Source organism: Plecotus auritus (genome assembly GCF_963455305.1).
Source record: "Plecotus auritus genome assembly, chromosome: 6".
NCBI lineage: Eukaryota > Metazoa > Chordata > Mammalia > Chiroptera > Vespertilionidae > Plecotus > Plecotus auritus.
In genome coordinates this window covers 150,310,947-150,328,993 of record NC_137773.1, presented here as the reverse complement: position 1 = coordinate 150,328,993, position 18,047 = coordinate 150,310,947, and positions in this window count along the sequence as shown.

The window sequence follows — 18,047 nt, the reverse complement described above, 5'->3', positions numbered from 1 at the left end:
ATAACCCTCTCCCCGCACACAGACTCTCGCCCAGGAGAGCCTGGCTGGCAGTACGTGAGAGCAGGCCAGGTGAGAAGAAACAAAGGACCTCCCAAGACACTCACCTGTGCACACAGCTGGGCCAGCATGCCCTGCAGAGAGGAGCCACCAAACAGGAAATCGCCCCCATGTGGGACTGTGAGTGGAAGAGCTGGCAGCACTCTGCCTGGGAGAGGTTCTGATGCCCTTGCCCCTCTCAGCTGCCTGGCCCCCACTCCCGATGTGGGAACGCAGGCAGGATGAGGTCCGAGGGTCCCCAGAGCCCCAAGAAAGAGCCCCTTTGAGTCCAGCAACCCCAATGCCGCTCACTCAGGGGCATGCAGAACTCACACACTCCTAGCCTTTCTCTGACTTCCCCCCGCCCCCCGCCCCTGCTGCCTTCCCTTTGGTTTCCTAGGGCAGAGTGGGGATGCAGGCCAGGGAGTCAGATCCGAGAATGGCCAGCCAAAAGCAGGAATGTTTGGTCAGACTGGCAAATGTGCACACTCATGTCTCACACTAGTCCTGCCTGCTCCCATCATCCACTGCATCCTGCACACTCTGTCACAGCCTCTCAGCTGTCTGTCACCCATGGGGATGTCACCTGCATATCTCCCGTCCATGAGTTCTCTGATGCTATAGCAGCAGAGGGCCTGCTGCAAAGGCCCGAGTGATAGGTGAATGAAGAGAGGAAGAAAGGCATGGATGGGAGTGCCTTGCTCAGTTGGCCGCTGGTTCCATGGCTGCACAAGCAGCTGGCACTCAGCTGAATGCAGAGCTGCAAAGCCAGCCTTCCAAAAGAAAAGGTTCAAAGCACCAAAATTCCTCAGTCCTACAGGGAGAGGTTAGCCAGGGACTGGACTCGGCTTTCCTAGGACATGCTCAGCCTCTGTCCAGTTCCTGGGCCTCAGATACCCTTTGGCTCTCCAGATGCCCAGGCGGCCAGAGTGGGCACTGGGAGTCTGCTCAGCAGAGGCCCCATGGCTCAGGCCCCTACACCCATCTGGACCCCAGTTCAGAGCCACCTGCTTGGGTGGGTAGGCCTGAGCTGGAGGACGGGTATCAGCAAGGGTTTGCACCATGCACACCAGGGCTCCAAACCCTGTGCTGCAAATCAGGGAGATTTAAAAAATAGTAATATTCCTGCCCCACCCACTGAATCAGAGGCCTGGGATGGGACTCGGGCTAGGAGATTGCCATGTGAACCAGGACAGAGAACCCCCGGCCCAGCTCTCATTGCCCCTCCCCATCTTCTCTTGCGGGGGAAAGTGAACAGGTGGTGTGCAGGCAAGGCTGGGAGGTGAGCCTCTGGCCACCTGACTTAAACTCTACGGTCATCACTGCTGGACTGCGATTCCTTAGCAGTTCCTTAGGCTGGCACAGGGCAGAGAGCCCACTGCCCAGGACAACCCTGAGTGGGGCAGTGCTGGCTCTGGAGCAGCAGGTCTCCTGCTCCTGATGGGGTCAGAGAGGAGGGGGAGGGCAGGCAGGAGGACCAGACTGCAGGGTAAGAACATGGGACTTGGGGTCAGTTTGGTTTCAAATTAGACACTGCAGCCTTGAAAAATTAACCTCTCTTTCCTCCTTTTCTTCTATAAAATAAAAATGGAAATTCTGACTGTCTCAGAGATTTGAGGTGAGGGTTTAATAGAGACTCTGACTTTGCCTGGCACCCAGGAAGGGCTGGATACATGACGGCCCACCAGCATTAAGTGGCCTCTCATGTATCACCAGCAGCAAGGGGAGCCTCTTTGGGGAGGTGGCTTTGGGTCAGTCTGGCTGTCTCCCCTGTGACTCGCCAACACGAGTGTGGATTCCTGCTGGGCAGGCGGTGAGGGGGTCAGGGCTCACGGGTGAGTTTTGTTTGTCATGGGAGTTGGCCCAAAACTCCCCTGGAGGCTGAGTAAGAATTCTGCCTTAGAGAACTCTGAGTCACAGCCCTGGCTTCTAGGACACTTCAGTGCCCTGAGGCTGGGAGGGAGACTGCAAATGTCACTGTTCCCTTGCTGGGGAGTGAGAGAGGGCATGAAGAAAGATCCTGAGTTCTGGGGGAAGGGCTCCCACATTGGAGGCTGCTGTCAATTCCTTGTGCAAATACGGGCTTAGGCTCTCCGGCGCTGCATGACCTGAGACAAAATGCAACCCCTCTGAGCCTCGGTTTGCTCATCTCTGAAATGGGAGTAATTACACTGACCTACAGAGCAGCCCTGCAGACAATAGGCGATCACAGGCAGGTGGGCCCAGCACAGCACGGTTGCCCACTCGGTGTCCACCAGGACCCTTTTCCTGTCTGCTGTGTTGGAGATGAGAGAGCCACAACTCTGGGCCAGTCATGCTGACCTAGTCAACCGTGCTGACTCATCCAGCATGGCCAGGTGACATTGGTGCAGGTGTGGTAAGAAGTGGGTGACTGCACTCAGCTTATCAGAGTGTTGGAAAGGAAATCCTCTGAGTCTCCATCCCTAAAAAAAAAAAAAAAAAAAAAAAATCAGTGAAGACTGGTGCAACCTTTATTCCTAAGAAATTGGGTTGTGGCCTTCCCCGATTGCCTGCCACATCCCCAGGGTGGGTTGTGGCCCTCCTTGGGGTCCTTGCTGCTCCAGTCCTCCCCACTAAAGGATGAGTGTCTTGTTCATCACTGTGTCCCTGGCACCCAGCAGAAGAGTCCTTCCGGTGCAGCCTCTGGGGCCCCAACATGGAGTGAGAACCTTCAAACACCAGGCTATTCCCTGCCCTACAGGTGGCACCGACAGACACCTGTCTCCCTTCAAAATGAAGGAAGCTGTGGCTGGACGACTCTGGCCCAGGGCCATCTAGACAAGACACTCTCCCCAAAAACTCAGACAGCTTGGCTCCAGAGAGCCTGACCCCTCTGGGATCTTCCTGGCTTGCTGGTCTGGCCTTTGAAATGGACTTTGTGCCCATACCCCTTTGAGGCCGGCCTGTGTGCAGTGGCAAGACCCTGTTCCCTCCAGGTGGGAACAGGAGTGTGGGCTGGGCAAGAACACATTCCCAGAGGGCAGGGCAACTCCACAATGGGAGAGGGCAGCTACTTACCAGCCCCTGAAACCTCACACAACTTTCTGCTGAGCTACAGCCTTCCCTGTAGTTCACTCCCTGCAGAGGAGCGTGGAAGCAGTGAGGTAGGGGCTTCCGTGGAGCCTTCTCCACCTGTATTAACAGCTATTGGAAGGTCTTTGACTTTTACTCTGAATGAATTGGGAACCACTGGGAGGGAGAGGGGGTTTGAACTGGAGAGAAATATGATCTGACTTTCTTTTTAACAGGATCCATTTGGCTGAGTGATGAGAACAGACTGAAGGGCTAAAAGTGTGAGACCACTTAGGAGACCACTGGGTATAGACAGTATTGTGCACTTCCCAGGAGCCTAGGCTAATCCTCACCAAAACCAACAATTGAAGTAGAGATAATTATAACCATGCTCTTTGTACAAATCAGAAAACTGAGTCAAAGAGGTTAGTTAACTGCCCAAGTACACATTGCCAGGGTTCTTTTCCCAGCCTTACAAAGGGTTCAGCATTCTGTAGAAAGGGGCTGTGCATAGATGATTAAAGAGTCCAAAGACAAAAGATATTTTTGAAAGGCATTGGGGGTCAGAGGAGCTTCATTCAGCTAAAGGGAACTGAAGACTCTCCTTATCTCAGGACACCCCCCCCCCCCCAATGCTTTTATTAAACACAATTTGTCCCAAGGCAAGGTGGAAATATACACTTCAAAGGGTAAGGTATCAAAGGGTAGAATACAGAAGCATTGTCAGTTTGGGGAATAGCCTACAGCTGTTCAGATGTTTGGCCAACAGGAGGCAATAAAATGCCCTGAGCTGTCTGGCAGATAGCAATAATCTTATTCAGGTTTGGGGGAGATGCCTTTTAGCTGTTTCCAACAGGTAAACTACATATGTGGCTCACCCTTGTTGAGCCTCCCAAGTCCCATCAACCTTTTGGCGGAACTCTTGTAATTATTACATGCTGGAATTGGTTCTCGGCATCTCACCCTTTTTGATTTTTTAAATTAAACAAGAACGTACGTTTTAAGATTTTTAAATTCAATGGAAAGGACAGAGTTCTATCAAGTCCCTTTAAATTGCTGTCAGGCATTAAAGGAATCAGCCTGCAGTCAGTTTCTTTCTGGGACAACAGTTCTTTGAGTCACAATTTCAATGTCCAATAGTTTTGAGTCCCAATTTCAATGTCCACAGTTTTTTTATGTGTACATGTCAGCAATGATATTTCAATTCTAGATGGTGGACAAACGGTGGCAATGCAGGTCCGACCCTCTCTGGTTTGGTCCTGGGCAACCTGCAGCGAAGCACAGATGCTGACTGCTAGCATGGCAAGGCGTCTTCACCATCTTCTTTTCTGGACTGTTTCTCCTCTGTTCTTGAGGGCCACTGCTTATTCTGTGGCTGGAGCAGTCCTGTCAATTCCTCTCTGGGATCCGTTGTTGCAGGAATCCACAGGGGCTTTTCTGGAAATATACAAACATATTCTCGACCAAAGGTTAATAAAGGAATCTTTTCTATAAATTAGACTTGGGATCCTTTTTCATTTTTGCCCAAACAATTTTCCTTTGGCTTATTTTGACACCATATGTGTTCATGGGTGTCTTGCTATTAGCATTATAAATGAAAATTAATTTTCAAAGTAAAAAATTTCCTGATGTAATTTACTTACAGGATATTTCTCCACATATCATATTTTTCCACTATACCCCCTTTTTTTTATTTCAATATTAGGAGGCTTTTGGACACATCTAATGAGTGTGTACATGTCCCTGGCTTCTACCTTCCCATCCTGCTCCTGATGAAATCTCAGCTGCTATTCTTACAAAATGGCTAAGATTATCCAGATTGGACGGGAATACTGTTTGTCCCAACATCAGAGGCCCCTCTAGAGGCAGGAGCCCCAGACTTCTGCCCCTTGCCCTGCAAAACCACAGGAATGATTTGCTGGTCCACAGCAAACAGGGGCAATGAGTAATGATGTGGGATGTTCTCCCCACCTGGGCCACACTCCCAGTGGCAGGAGAGGTCGAGGTCAGGGAAACATCCCGCTGGGAGGAGCCAAAGGAGCAGGTGCACTTCCCAAGGTGGCATGTGGGGTCACTGCAGGCAGTACAGGGTACACACCCGTTATTCCAAACGCATGTTTTGGTTTTTATGGACTCTTACTATTTGTTGGGTTTTCCATTTATCACAGGCATATATGCAGTTTCCTCTTAATACAATTGCCTAACATTTTCTTTTTACTGGGTCTTAAATAGATTTTTAAAGAAGACGGTTAAGCAAATAATTAGAGGCAAACCCAGAGACACTCTGGAGCCCTGGTCAGTAGGCAAAGAGATCACAGGAGGCAGTGCTGAGCTGAGCTGATCAGGGTTGTAGGAGGGGCCCAGACCCAGCTAATTTTAGGGCTCCCTTCAAGACCCCCCAGAGCTTTCCTAAGGTTATGACACCTGGCACCCCCGGCTAGTCTCTAATAAGCCTGCTTCAGCCACACAGGAAAAAGGCACCCACCCTCCTGCTTCTCTTTAGTCACCAAGCCTGACGTTGCGGATCCGACCCCAGGCTGGCAGGAGCAAGGAGAGGGGCTCCCTGTGCTGTATGCCAGCACTTCCTCTCACTTGGCACCAGGAGTGTTAGTGCTCACCAACTGGAGAGACATATGTCCCCAGCTCCAGGCTCCGACAGACACCTGCTCACTGTGTCCTCCTGACACCCCTTTAAGGTAGCCTTCAGAGGGGAGGAAACTGTCTCAGAAATGTTTGAAACTTGTATAAAGTGCAGGCACAGCCAGTACGTAGGTGGCAGAGCGGGGATCTGAACCTGGGGCTGTCTGAAGTTAAAGGCTGCCCCCTCCAGGCTCCTCCCACTGCATCTGGGAGCCCTAGTTCAGTGCAATCAGGGCCAATCCCTGGGAGATGCCGGCCACCCTACCCAGCCTCCCACTGGTTTCCCCTAGGGCCCATCCAGCCTGGTGGAGCGTTTGCTGCACCTACTCACCTAGGGACTAGGAACTACATTCTCCTTTTACAAACAAGGAAACTGAGGCTCAGAATGCTAAACGGATGAGTCCAGAGTTGCACAACTAGTGAGGCCTGGGATTTAAAGCTAATGCAGAAAGCTTCTCCCCAATTTCCAGAGACCCAGGAGGAGGGGTGCCCTTGGCTCAGAGGAGGCGACCATGGACTGAAGAGCAGTGCCCCCTTGGATATCCACTCTGCTGTCTGTCTAGGACTAGCACCCCGGGGGACCACCCCAGGTCAATCCCACTTTTTGGGCTTACCTTCTAAAAGATCTCAAGTCCTGGGGGGATAAGCATCCCCAGGCAGGGCGCCTCGAAGTCAGTAAGACCTCCCAAACCACTTCATGGTCCATCCGGGGAGAAGGTTGCTTCCACGAGGCAGCAAAGAAGGCCAGTGTGGGATCACCCTGAACCGAGTTGGAATTCCAGCTGAGACATTCACCCCCTGTATGTCCACAGCCATGTTAATGGACCTCTCTTTGCCAATCTTCCTACCTATAATATTGAGATAATACTAACTTCAGAGGGTAGCTACAAAACATGTAACACCTCTAGCATAGCTCCTAGAACATGGAATGTGCTCAATAAATCAACAGTAATGGCACCCATTTCAATCATTGCACAAGGGCCTATCATTCAATGTTTTTGCTTTCATAGCTTTCTAATTCTATGTCTTCATTCAATCCTGATTGGTATCCAAACTGTCTCTGAATGATGTGTTTTTGTTTGTTTGTTTGTTTGTTTGTTTTTTGGCTGTATATCTTTGCTTATGCTTTATTTTTTCTGAAACACCATTCCCTTCCCTTTCTATGTGCCTAAATTTTATCCATCCTTCCTGACACAGCTCTTTATGGATCTTCCTGAGAAGAAAGTAAGCTGAAACAAAACAGTCATTAATCAGGGAGAGTGTGAGGGACCAAGAGCCAGGCTCCAAGCTCTGGAGGAACCTGAGACCTAGGAAGAAGGGTACCCACTCAACTGCCTTCATCTCATCAACTATCCATCTGCCTAATGACCACCCAGCCACCTATATCACACCCCCATCTGCCTACTTACCTGTACTATTCAGGGTAGACTCTCTCTGCTCTAACAGGGCCAGATCTCATCCAGCCATTGTTCGCTTTTCTCTTATTTTTTGCCTTCTTTTGGATCAATTTAGAATTTTTTTATCTCCTCCTTGGTTGACTTACAAGCAATAACTCTATGCTATTTTAGTTGTTGCTTTATAGAATTGGTAGCATACCTATACATATAATGTTTGTCATACTCTACTTTCAAGTGATACCACTTCATTCCTGAAAGATATTTTCACTAGGTAAAAGATTCTAGAGTGACAATTCTTGTCTTTCAGTACTTTAAAGATGTCAGACTATTTCTGGTTTATAGTATCTTAACAGGGAATATATGCCTCTTTTTCCCCTAGCCTTTTTTTTTTAACATTTTCTATTTTTCTCTTGATTTGAGCAATTTTATTATGAAGAACCTTGGTGTAGTTTTCTTAGTTTGTTATGCACAAGGTTTATTGTGTTTCTTTAACATCTGGGTTTGTAGTTTTTATCTAATTTAGAAAATAACTGGCCACTAGTTCTTCAAAAAATATTTTTTAAATTAAATAGAACTACCTTGCCTTGGCCAGTGTGGCTCTGTGGTTGGAGCATAGGTCCATGCACCAAAGCATCTGAGGTTTGATTCCCAGTTAAGGGAACATATCTGGGGTTGCAGGTTCGATCCCTGGCCCTAGTCAGGGCTCATGCAGGAGGCAACCAATCAATGTGTCTCTCTCACATCGATGTTTCTCTCTATCTTTATCTCTATCTCTCTCTCCTTCCCTCCCTTCGTCCCTTCCACTCCAAGGAATCAATGGAAAACATATCTTCAGGTGAGGATTAAAAAAAAATAACTTATGATCCAGAAATCCCACCTCAGGGTATATGTACAAAGGAAATGAAAACAGGATCTGTAAAAGATCCAACCTAAGAGTCTGTCAACAATGAATGGATAAGATGTGATATCTTTACTGTGTGTGTAATCACAAGGAATATTACTCAGTGATGAGAAAAAAGGAAATCCTGCCATTTGCAACAACATAGATGGACTTTGAAAGCATTATGCTTAGTGAAATCACTCAGGTAGAGAAAGACAAATACTATATGATCTCACTTATATGTGGAATCTAAAAAAGTCAAATGGAGTAGAATGGTAATTACCAGAGGATGGGGATGGGGAAGGAGGGGTGTTGTTATGAAATGTTGGTCAAAAGGTACAAACTCTCAGTTTTAAGATGAATAAGTTCTGGGGAATCTCATGTACAACATGATGATTATTGTTAATAATACTGTATTATATACTTGAAAGTTGCTAAGTAGATCTTAAGTGTTCTAACCACAAAAAAGGTAATTATGTGATGTGGTGAGGGTGCTAGCTAACACTCGGGTGGTAATAATTTTGCAATACACATGTGTATCAAGTCAACACATTGTACACCTTAACTTACACAATGTTATATGTCAACTATATCTCAATAAAACTGAAAAAAATTGTTCACATCCTCATCCTCCTCTCCTTTCCTTCATGTCTATTAGGATGCTGGAAGTTGTCCCATAGCCCACTAATTAATTTGTTTGTAGTATTCCTATTCCTTGTGTTTCATTTTCTATTGTTTCTATTGCTCTGTCTTCAAATTCACTAATCTCCTCTTCCATAATATCTAATATGCCTTTGGTAACATCCAATGTATTTTTTAAATCTCATACATTGTAGTTTTCATGTCTGTAAGTTCAATTTGAATATTCTTTATATTTTCTATGTCTCTACTTGACATGCTAATCTTTCATCTGTCTTCCTGAACATGCGAATCATAGTTCTAATAACTGTTAAGGTCCCAACTTACTGATTCTGTCATGTATGTAATTTCTGGGTCAGTTTCTATTGGTTGATTTTTCTGTTCTGCTTCTTTGCATGCCTAGCAATCTTTGAATGTAATGCAAGACATTTTGAATTTTACCTTTTTTGGGTGCTAGATGTATTTGTATCCTTATAAATGTTTGCCTCTTGTTATGGGGCATGATTAAGTTACATGGAGCCAGTTTAATTCTTCAGATCTTGCTTTTAAGCTTTATTAGTTAGGACTAATTATGCTTAATTAGGAAATTTTGAAATTAGGAAACTTAAGAAATTTTCCTCTCTAGATGGTGAGAATAGGCTCTATGTCTGTCCCTATGTGAACTACAGGGATTTCTCCTCTGGTCCTTTACATGACACTTTATGCTGCCTAGTGAAATTTCCTCATATACGTGCATGGCCAGTACTCGGCTGCATACTCCAGAGAGCTTCTGCAGATTTCCAGAGCTCTCCCTGCAATTCCTCCAGATGGTCTGCCCTGCAAACTCAAGTCACCTTGGTCTTCCAACTCCATCTTCTCAGCTTGAGGAGACTGGTAAGCTCCCTTGGGTTCTCCTCCAGGCATTAAGCTTGGGCCATCACAGGGTTCATCTCACTTGCTTCCCATCTTTCAGAAATCACTGTCCTTCATTGTCTAATACCCAGTGATTTAATGACATTCTTTCTTGTATTTGCCCAGCTTTTTACTGATTTTGGGTGGAAGTAAATCTGATCCGTTAATCCATCTTCATCAGAATCAGAAGTCACAAATGTTTACCTTTTGATATTATACGTTTAAAATGTCTATTAGTGATCCAAGTGGGGCTGTAGATGCCCTGATTTTATGAGTCAAAGGCTTTGTGGGCACCAACATGTTCAGTTCATTGTGCCTGTTTCCTTGGAACTTGCTGCCAATACCTGGGCTGCTGACAGATGTTTAGAACATCCAGGATGTTCTGTGCATGGAGGAATGTCGAATTTAGGCTCACCTCCCACCACACCACCATTGCCACTCTGACTATTAGTTTAAGTCTTGAATAGTTAAAGCCGTTTTTTGTCTGGGCTTGTGGTAGCTTACAAAATTTAATTCCTCCAAACACTTACAGAGCTGCTAATCTATTTGCTTTCAGTTCCATGTATTAATCATAACCAAGGCTCTTTCCTGGTCATAGTACTCAAATCTCAGAATGCTTTCTCACACCTCTCTCTCAATGTAAAGGTAGCTACCTGGAACCTATCCAGTTTGAACAAAAAGACCAAAATTAAAATTTTCCCTGAGTGTTTTATTCAACGGATACATTTTACTGAGCCTTTATGCTCAGAGCTTTTACAAATCCTATCTCTTCCTACTTGGTGCTTTAGAACATCAGCCTTTCCCTTCCTTCAAGGTGCCAAATTTATAGACTCTCTCAATTTCCTTTCATGTCTATTTTTATGCTAGCGGAGTCTTTCCTCAACACATGTGACCACTGCAATACCTTGTCATCACAGCCAGTAACATCCACACATGCTGAGACTCTGCTCTCCATCCTTCCCCTGGTACCCAGGACTCACTAGGCATGTGGCCTTCTTCTCACATTTCAAACGCAATCACTTTATCAAATGGCTTTTCTCTCACAACACAGATCTCTATTTCTCCAGACCCCAGTATAGATTCCCCTTAGGCCCTGCCCAGGTAGCATCAGTTGGCTAGAGTGTCATCACGATATTCCAAGGTTGTAGGTTCAATCCCTGGACAGGGCACATATAAGAATCAACCAATGAATTCACAAATAAGTGGAACAACAACAAATATCTCTCTCTCAAATCATTAAATAAATTTTTTAAAGAAATATAGCTTCCTTACTGCTTACCACCTACTACTAAGCCAATGCCACATATTGTAGGATTTTGTTTCACCAAGACTCCAGTTCCTTTACCAATTTCTGCATTAGTCAGGATGGACTAACAGCTGCAACAAACCTAAATCTCGGTGACTTAATCCAACAAAGGTTTCCCCCGACACGTAAGCAAAGTGGATGTTCCTGGTTGGGGGCCCCTTCCACCTTCTGGCTCCTCCATCCCCTTGCAGAGTCCTTTGCTGAGTCCCCTGCATTCATACAGAGACCTCCTAGGAGCTGGGCCAGGAAGTGGCATTCCACTGGCCAGAACTAATCACATGGCCCCATCCAGAAGCAGGGGGCACTGGGAATGCAGTTTTCTCATATGCCTGCGAGAAAAAGGAATTGGCTTGGTGACTTCCCAGCACCGTCCAAGTGCAGGGACATTATTACATAGGCGTGGGACTAGTTTGTCTCTAGCCCTGGGAAGTTTGCATTCAGCAGAACAGGTCTGAGTGGCAGAAGACAATGTGGAGAAGGAAGGCAGCCCCTAAGGCTGGGGGATGCCAGGCCCTGTGTGGAGCAGGGCTTCAGCTGGAACAGAGAAAGCCTCATCAGCGCCTTGCCCCAGCAGAAAGGTCTGCTGGCAAAACCGCTCTCATCAATACCTTTCCCTTTCTGCTCTGTGTAGAGCCCTCTCTTACCCAGCAGTTCCTTAACTACTAAACTGTTGTCAAATTTATTGAGCACCTAGCATGTCCCAGGCACAGTGTTGGGTACAGAGGATCCAATGTGATCTACAGAGGCCCCACCTTCATGGGCCTTCCAGCTAATTAGCCAGCAAGTAATTAACTGTGTGTATACAGTATGACAACCTGCACAGTTCTCTCTCGGTCTGAGAATGTGTCACCTTCACCTTTATCTTGTGTAACAATCAGATTGTTATGTGGACAAGCCGAATTTTCCAGTTTTCTTCCTCTTCATCCCTTTCCTGGAACAGGAGTCAAACCTACTTTCCTTCTGGGGCTTTGGCCCTTACCATACCAGGCTAATGGGATAACAGGAGGTATTACCTTGAGTAAGGTAGAGAAAACAGACAGAAACTAGGATAAAGGAAGCAATAAAGTGTACCTGCCACATATCAGTCCTGCTTGTCTGTATCATGTAGTCCACTCCCAGATGAAGCTGCCCCAAGGCTAGCTCTCAGGACAGGCAGGGACCAGGTCAGCAGGAAGAATGCACCTGGGCGTGCCATGGGAAGATGAAAGTTTGTTGACTTATGGATGCACCTCTCTAAGCCTAATCCAGGAAGTGGGGTGGCCCTTCACCCCTACCTCCATGTGCAGGACCACACCCTCTCTCCTGTCCATCCCCTCATGAGCTCCATTAGGACAAAAACCTGACCTACCAGAATTGCCTGGCAGTACTCATGAGGGTGGCCATGGAATGGAATGGGATGGGATTGAGGCCAGCTTTAATGAATACATGGGAGAAGGCTTTTGAGCTGCAGGTCTCCCCCAGAGGAGAAGAAGATGGCCCTGCTTTAAGGCCACGTTCATGGCCCTGGAGCCTTCAGAGAGTACCTGGGGCTAAGTCAGCCTGCTCACCCCCCTACCCTCAACCACCATCCCCTCCTCCAGGCATTACCTGGCCTCTGCATTAGCCCTGATCATTCCTGTGGACTTTTGACAGTCTGCCTCCTTCACCATGCCTGTCTTCTCCAGAGAGCCAGCATGTTCAATTCATAAGGCTTGGTCATAACCAGGCACACAGTAGGCACATGTAATGAATGGACAAGGCATGCATCCAATCACAACAATAATTCTCAATCAGTGAAAAGGATACATTGATATTTTTCCTATCTATCTCACAGGGTTGTTTCAATAAGCAAAAGAGATGGTATCTGTGAGTGTACAGTGTAGATGGAAGGCATTTTTTACTGATGATTGGAATATGGGTGGGAGAGCTTAATAAAGTCATTCCACATTGATTTCTGGTCCAAGGCCTCTGTCTCGTCTCCCCCAAGAGGGTCTCCACCCTCTTTTTGTTGTTGTTGTTGTTAATCCTCACCCAAAGATATTTTTTCCATTGACTTTAGAGAGAATGGAAGGGAGGGAGAAAGAAAGGGAGGGGGCAAAATAGAGAAACATCAATATGAGTGACACATTGATCGGTTGGTTGCCTCCTTCACATACCTCATCCAGGTCACAGGATGCAACCTGCAACCCAGGTCTGTGACCTTGACAGGGAATCAAACCCTGACTCTTTGGTGTCTGAGCTGATGCTCCAACCACTAAGCAACACTGACCAGGGCTCCATCAGGTTCTTTCCAGCCTAACTCTGATTATCTATCATGCAAATGTTGTTCCAAAGATCACAAGTGAAAGTGCTGGCTCTGGGACACCTGAGGTCTAGAGCTGTAGAAGGAAGTGGAGTAGGAAAAAAAGTACAGACTGTATTGTTTTGATCTTAATTACACAGGTCAATCCAATCCAAGCAATAAGAGTATGATTAAGCCCATATGGTTACAGGGTCATCAACGATCAAGAATAATCAAGATGGGAGATGGTTCTTATTGTGACCATTATTTGCTTCCATGTAAGGAAAAATCTTGAAATAGCTGCTTTGCTCAGCTAAGTTACTGTCCACAATCCCTCCTCTCAAGTCCCCAGTCCCAGGCTCAGAGAGCAAGCATTGCTCTGTCTAGTAAATCCAGGTGAACTAACTGGCAGAATTAAGAAAGAGAGAGAGAGAGAGAGAGAGAGAGAGAGAGAGAGAGAGAGAGAGAGAGAGAGGGAGAGAGAATGAGAATCAGAGACAGAGCAACACATAGAAACAGAAACAATTATGTAGGTAAAGACAAAAGAAAGAGAGAAAGAGAGAAAGGAAGGAAGGAAGGAAGGAAGGAAGGAAGGAAGGAAGGAAGGAAGGAAGGAAGAAAGAAAGAAAGAAAGAAAGAAAGAAAGAAAGAAAGAAAGAAAGAAAGAGACACCCAAGGTAGCTAGGTAGTAAGACACATTTGGAGAGATAGGATGTATTTAGGACAAAGATAGAGACAGAAATAGAGACAGAACAAGAGAAAGACACACAACACACACACAACACACACACACACACACACACACACACACACGGCACTTTACTATGTTGATGTCAAAGATCACGAGTTAAACAAAATTACTGGTCTTTGTTAAAACAAGGGAGGCCACACAGCAGGAGGAACTTGGCGATAAGTACCAATAAGCCTAAGTTTATTTGACTACAGATGTGTTTCTGGTGGTCTCTGACTGGCAGGAATCAATGACTGTGATATCAACAATCACAATAAATGTAATTGGGATTAATTCACCTATTTTTAAAAGCTTGTCAGATTACATTTTAAAAAGTAAAAATTATGCTCTTTTAAGAAAACATAGCATACTAAAAATGATGCAGAAAGCAGATGATGCAGGTAAAGATATATGCAAATGTTAATAAGAAGAAAGTAGGCATATAGTATTAGTATCAGTCAAAACAGAATTCACCATAAAAATCACAAACTGGGACAAAGAAGGATATTGGATAAGAGTTATAAGAAGATTATCCCTCTTATTAAAAATAGAACATGGCAGTCATGAACCATTATGCACTAAACAACATGTTTTGCAATATATTAAATGAAAACTGGTAGCTATAAAAGGCCCAGAAATATTCATCAGATTCTCTCAAATTTCTTTCAGAAATTGGCAGATCATGTGGTTTAAAATAAGAAGCAATGTTATACAGAATTTAGAAAGCAAAGAAAAAGTAAAGTAAGGAGCTGGAACCCAAAGATAAAATTAGGACTTTGTACTACAAACAACAACAAAATTTAAAAACTACAATACACATAAAAATTTCACAACAACGTACCATGTAGTAGCCACAAAGAGAAGCTCCAAGAGTCCCCCCCACACACACACCTGGAAAAAATATTCAATTCTCTAAATCACTTGGGGTGTTACCCAAAACCCCAAAAAATCAGACTATAAAACTATTTAGGAATGAGAGGCAAGACAGGAAACTAGGAAACTACATTCCTCTTCCCTTTCACAGAAACACTGAGTTAAAAACAACATATGGACCAGAATACCTCGGTGAGAACTCAGGAAATCAGTTGAGAAGCTACAGCACCAGGCTATTGTAAAATCAAGTGAAAGGGATAGGAAAATGTCTGATGTTTGGTGGGTCCATTCATGGCCCTTTCACTGTGCAGCATAGTCTGGAGCAACCAGGAACAACCCTGAATTCTGGGGTCCCTTCCTTGGGACAGAAACAACATATTGGACTGTGTGTCCAACATCCTGGTTTGCCGAGGAACTCGTTGCTGTGTTTCCTGACTTGAAGCACAGTCTAGCACCAGAGTTTGGAAGCCACTGAAAAGAGAGGCAAGCAGCACATTAGAGCTGCACTGCCATAGCAGACACCAGCTACAGCGAGCCATCAGAATAGGTTTGAGGTCTTAGAACCTCTGGCTGAGCTTGTCACTGAAGCTCTTTCCTGCATGAAGCCAGTATGCAAAGCCTGGAAGAGGTGATTGTTTTCTCAAATGCCCAAATTTCAGCAAAAGATTACAAGGGATACAAAGAAATAGGAAAACATGACCCAATCAAAGGAACAAAACAAAACTGCAGAAACCAACCCTAAAGGAATGCATATCTATAAGATGCCTCACAAAGAATTTAAAATAAGTGTCATAAAGATGCTCAATAAACTACAAGAGAATACACACAGAAAACAGAACAAAGCAATGCATGAACAAAATGAGAATATTAGCAAAGAGATAGAAACTATAAAAAGAACCAAATAAAAATTCTGGAATGAGCCCTAACCAGTTTGGCTCAGCGGATAGAGCGTCAGCCTGCGGACTGAAAGGTCCCAGGTTCGATTCCGGTCAAGGGCATGTACCTTGGTTGTGGGCACATCCCCTGTAGGAGGTGTGCAGGAGGCAGCTGATCAATGTTTCTCTTTCATCGATGTTTCTAACTCTCTATCTCTCTCCCTTCCTCTCTGTAAAAAAAAAAAAAAATATATTTTTAAAAAAATTCTGGAATGAAAAACTAATGAGGGGTTCAATAGCAGACTTGATCAGACAGAAAAAAAAGTATTAGCTTAAAGAAAGGTCATTTAAAATCATTAAGTCAGAGGAGCAAAGAGAGTAAAAGAATGAAGAGAACTTAAGGGATGTATAGGACACCAACATACACTATGGGGATCTCAGAAGGAAAACAGAGAGAAAGGGGCAGAGTTTATTTCAGGAAATCATGGCTGAAAATCTCCCAACTCTGAGGAAAGGAATGGACAGACAGATTAAAGAACAACTAGGATAAATCCAAAGTGAGTCACACTGAGACACATTATAATCCAACTGTCTGAGGTCAAAGACAAAGAGAGAATCTTAAAAGCAGCAAGAGAAAAGGGATTCATCATATAATCCATAAGATTATCAGCGATTTCTCAACAGAAACTTTGCAGGCCAAAAGGAAGTGGGATGTTACTATATTTGAAGTGCTGAAAGAAGAAAAAACTGTCAACAAAGAATACTATCTGGCAAAAAAGTCCTTCAAAAATGAAGGAGAAATTAAGACTTTCTCAAATGAACCAATGCTGGGGAATTTATTACCACTAGACCTGCTCTACAAGAAATGCTAAAGAGAGTCCTTCAAGCTGAAACAAAGGATGAGGATGGCAGACAGCAGCACAAAGCTGTTTGAAAATATAATCATACCTGGGAAAAGTAAGTACATGGATAGATATAACCTGTACTTCTGTAATCCTGATGCACAGAATGTATATACACATGTGACTGAGATAAGACATTCTTTAAAGCTATGGGTATACAATATAGCAAGATGTAATCTGTGACATCAATGACATAAAGTTGGGGAAGGTGGAGCTATAAAGAAGCAGAGGTTTTATATGCAATTGAACTTACGTTGTCAGTGTAAAGTTGAATGTTATATTAGGAGGTTTTATGCAATTGCAATGGTAGTCACAAAGAAAATATCTATAGAACATACATAAAAGGAAATGAGAAGAGAACCAAAACACACTACTACACAAAGGAAGGGAGTAAGGAAGGAAAGGAAAGACAAAAAAACCACAATACATACAGAAAACAATTAACAAAATTACAATACTGAGTCCTCCCCTATCAGTAATTACCGTAAATGTACACAGATTGAACTCCCCAATCAAAAGACATATATTGGCTGAATGGATTAAAAACAGGATCCAACTATATATTATCTACAAGTGACTGACTTACTTAGATCTAAGGACACACACAAGCTGAAAATGAAAGGATGGAAAGATATTCTATGCAAATGGGAACCAAAAGAGAGGAGGGCTACACTAATATCAGACAATGTAGACTTCAAGTCAAAAACTGTTACAAGACATAAAGAAGTACATTATAAAGATACAGGGGTCAATTCACCAAGAATATATACAACTAGAGGCCCAGTGCACAAATTCGTGCACTGGTGGGGTCCCTTGGCCTGGCCTGTGGGGATCGGGCCAAAACCAGCTCTCTGACATCCCCCGAGGGGTCCCGGATTGAGAGAGGGCAGTTCTCAGGTGACACACCCCAGAATCTGGCTCATCACCTGAGAACTGCAGCTGCCAAGTCACTGCAGCTCCTATGTTGAGCATCTGCACCCTGGTTGTCAGGGTGAGTCATAGTTACCAGTCGGACGGTTGAACGGTCAGCCGGTCAGCTGGTTGCTTAAGCTTTTATATAGAGAAATTATAAATATTTTGCACCAAACCTCAGAGTTCCTAAATATCTGAAGCTAACTTTGACAGAATTAAAGGAAGAAATAGACAGCAATACAATAATAGTAGGAGACTTCAAAACACCTACTTTCAATAATGAATAGAAAAAACAGATAGAAGGTCAGTAATAAAAGAGAGAACTTGAATGCTACAGTTCAATTGAACCTAACAGACATACACAGAACACTCCACCCAATACCAACAGAACATATATCCTCCAGTGCACATGAAACATTCTCCATGACAGATCACAAAACAAGTCTCAACACATTCAAGATTGAATTATACAAAGTGTATTTTCTGATCACAAGTGGAATGAAACCAGAAATCAAGGGTACAAAGGAAATAGAAAACACACAGATATGTTGAAGTTAAACAACACTCTCTTAAACTACCAATGGGTCTAAGAAGAAGCACAGGAAAATTAGAAAATACCTTGAGTTAAATGAAAATGAAACACAACTTATGGGATGCAATGAAAACAGTGCTA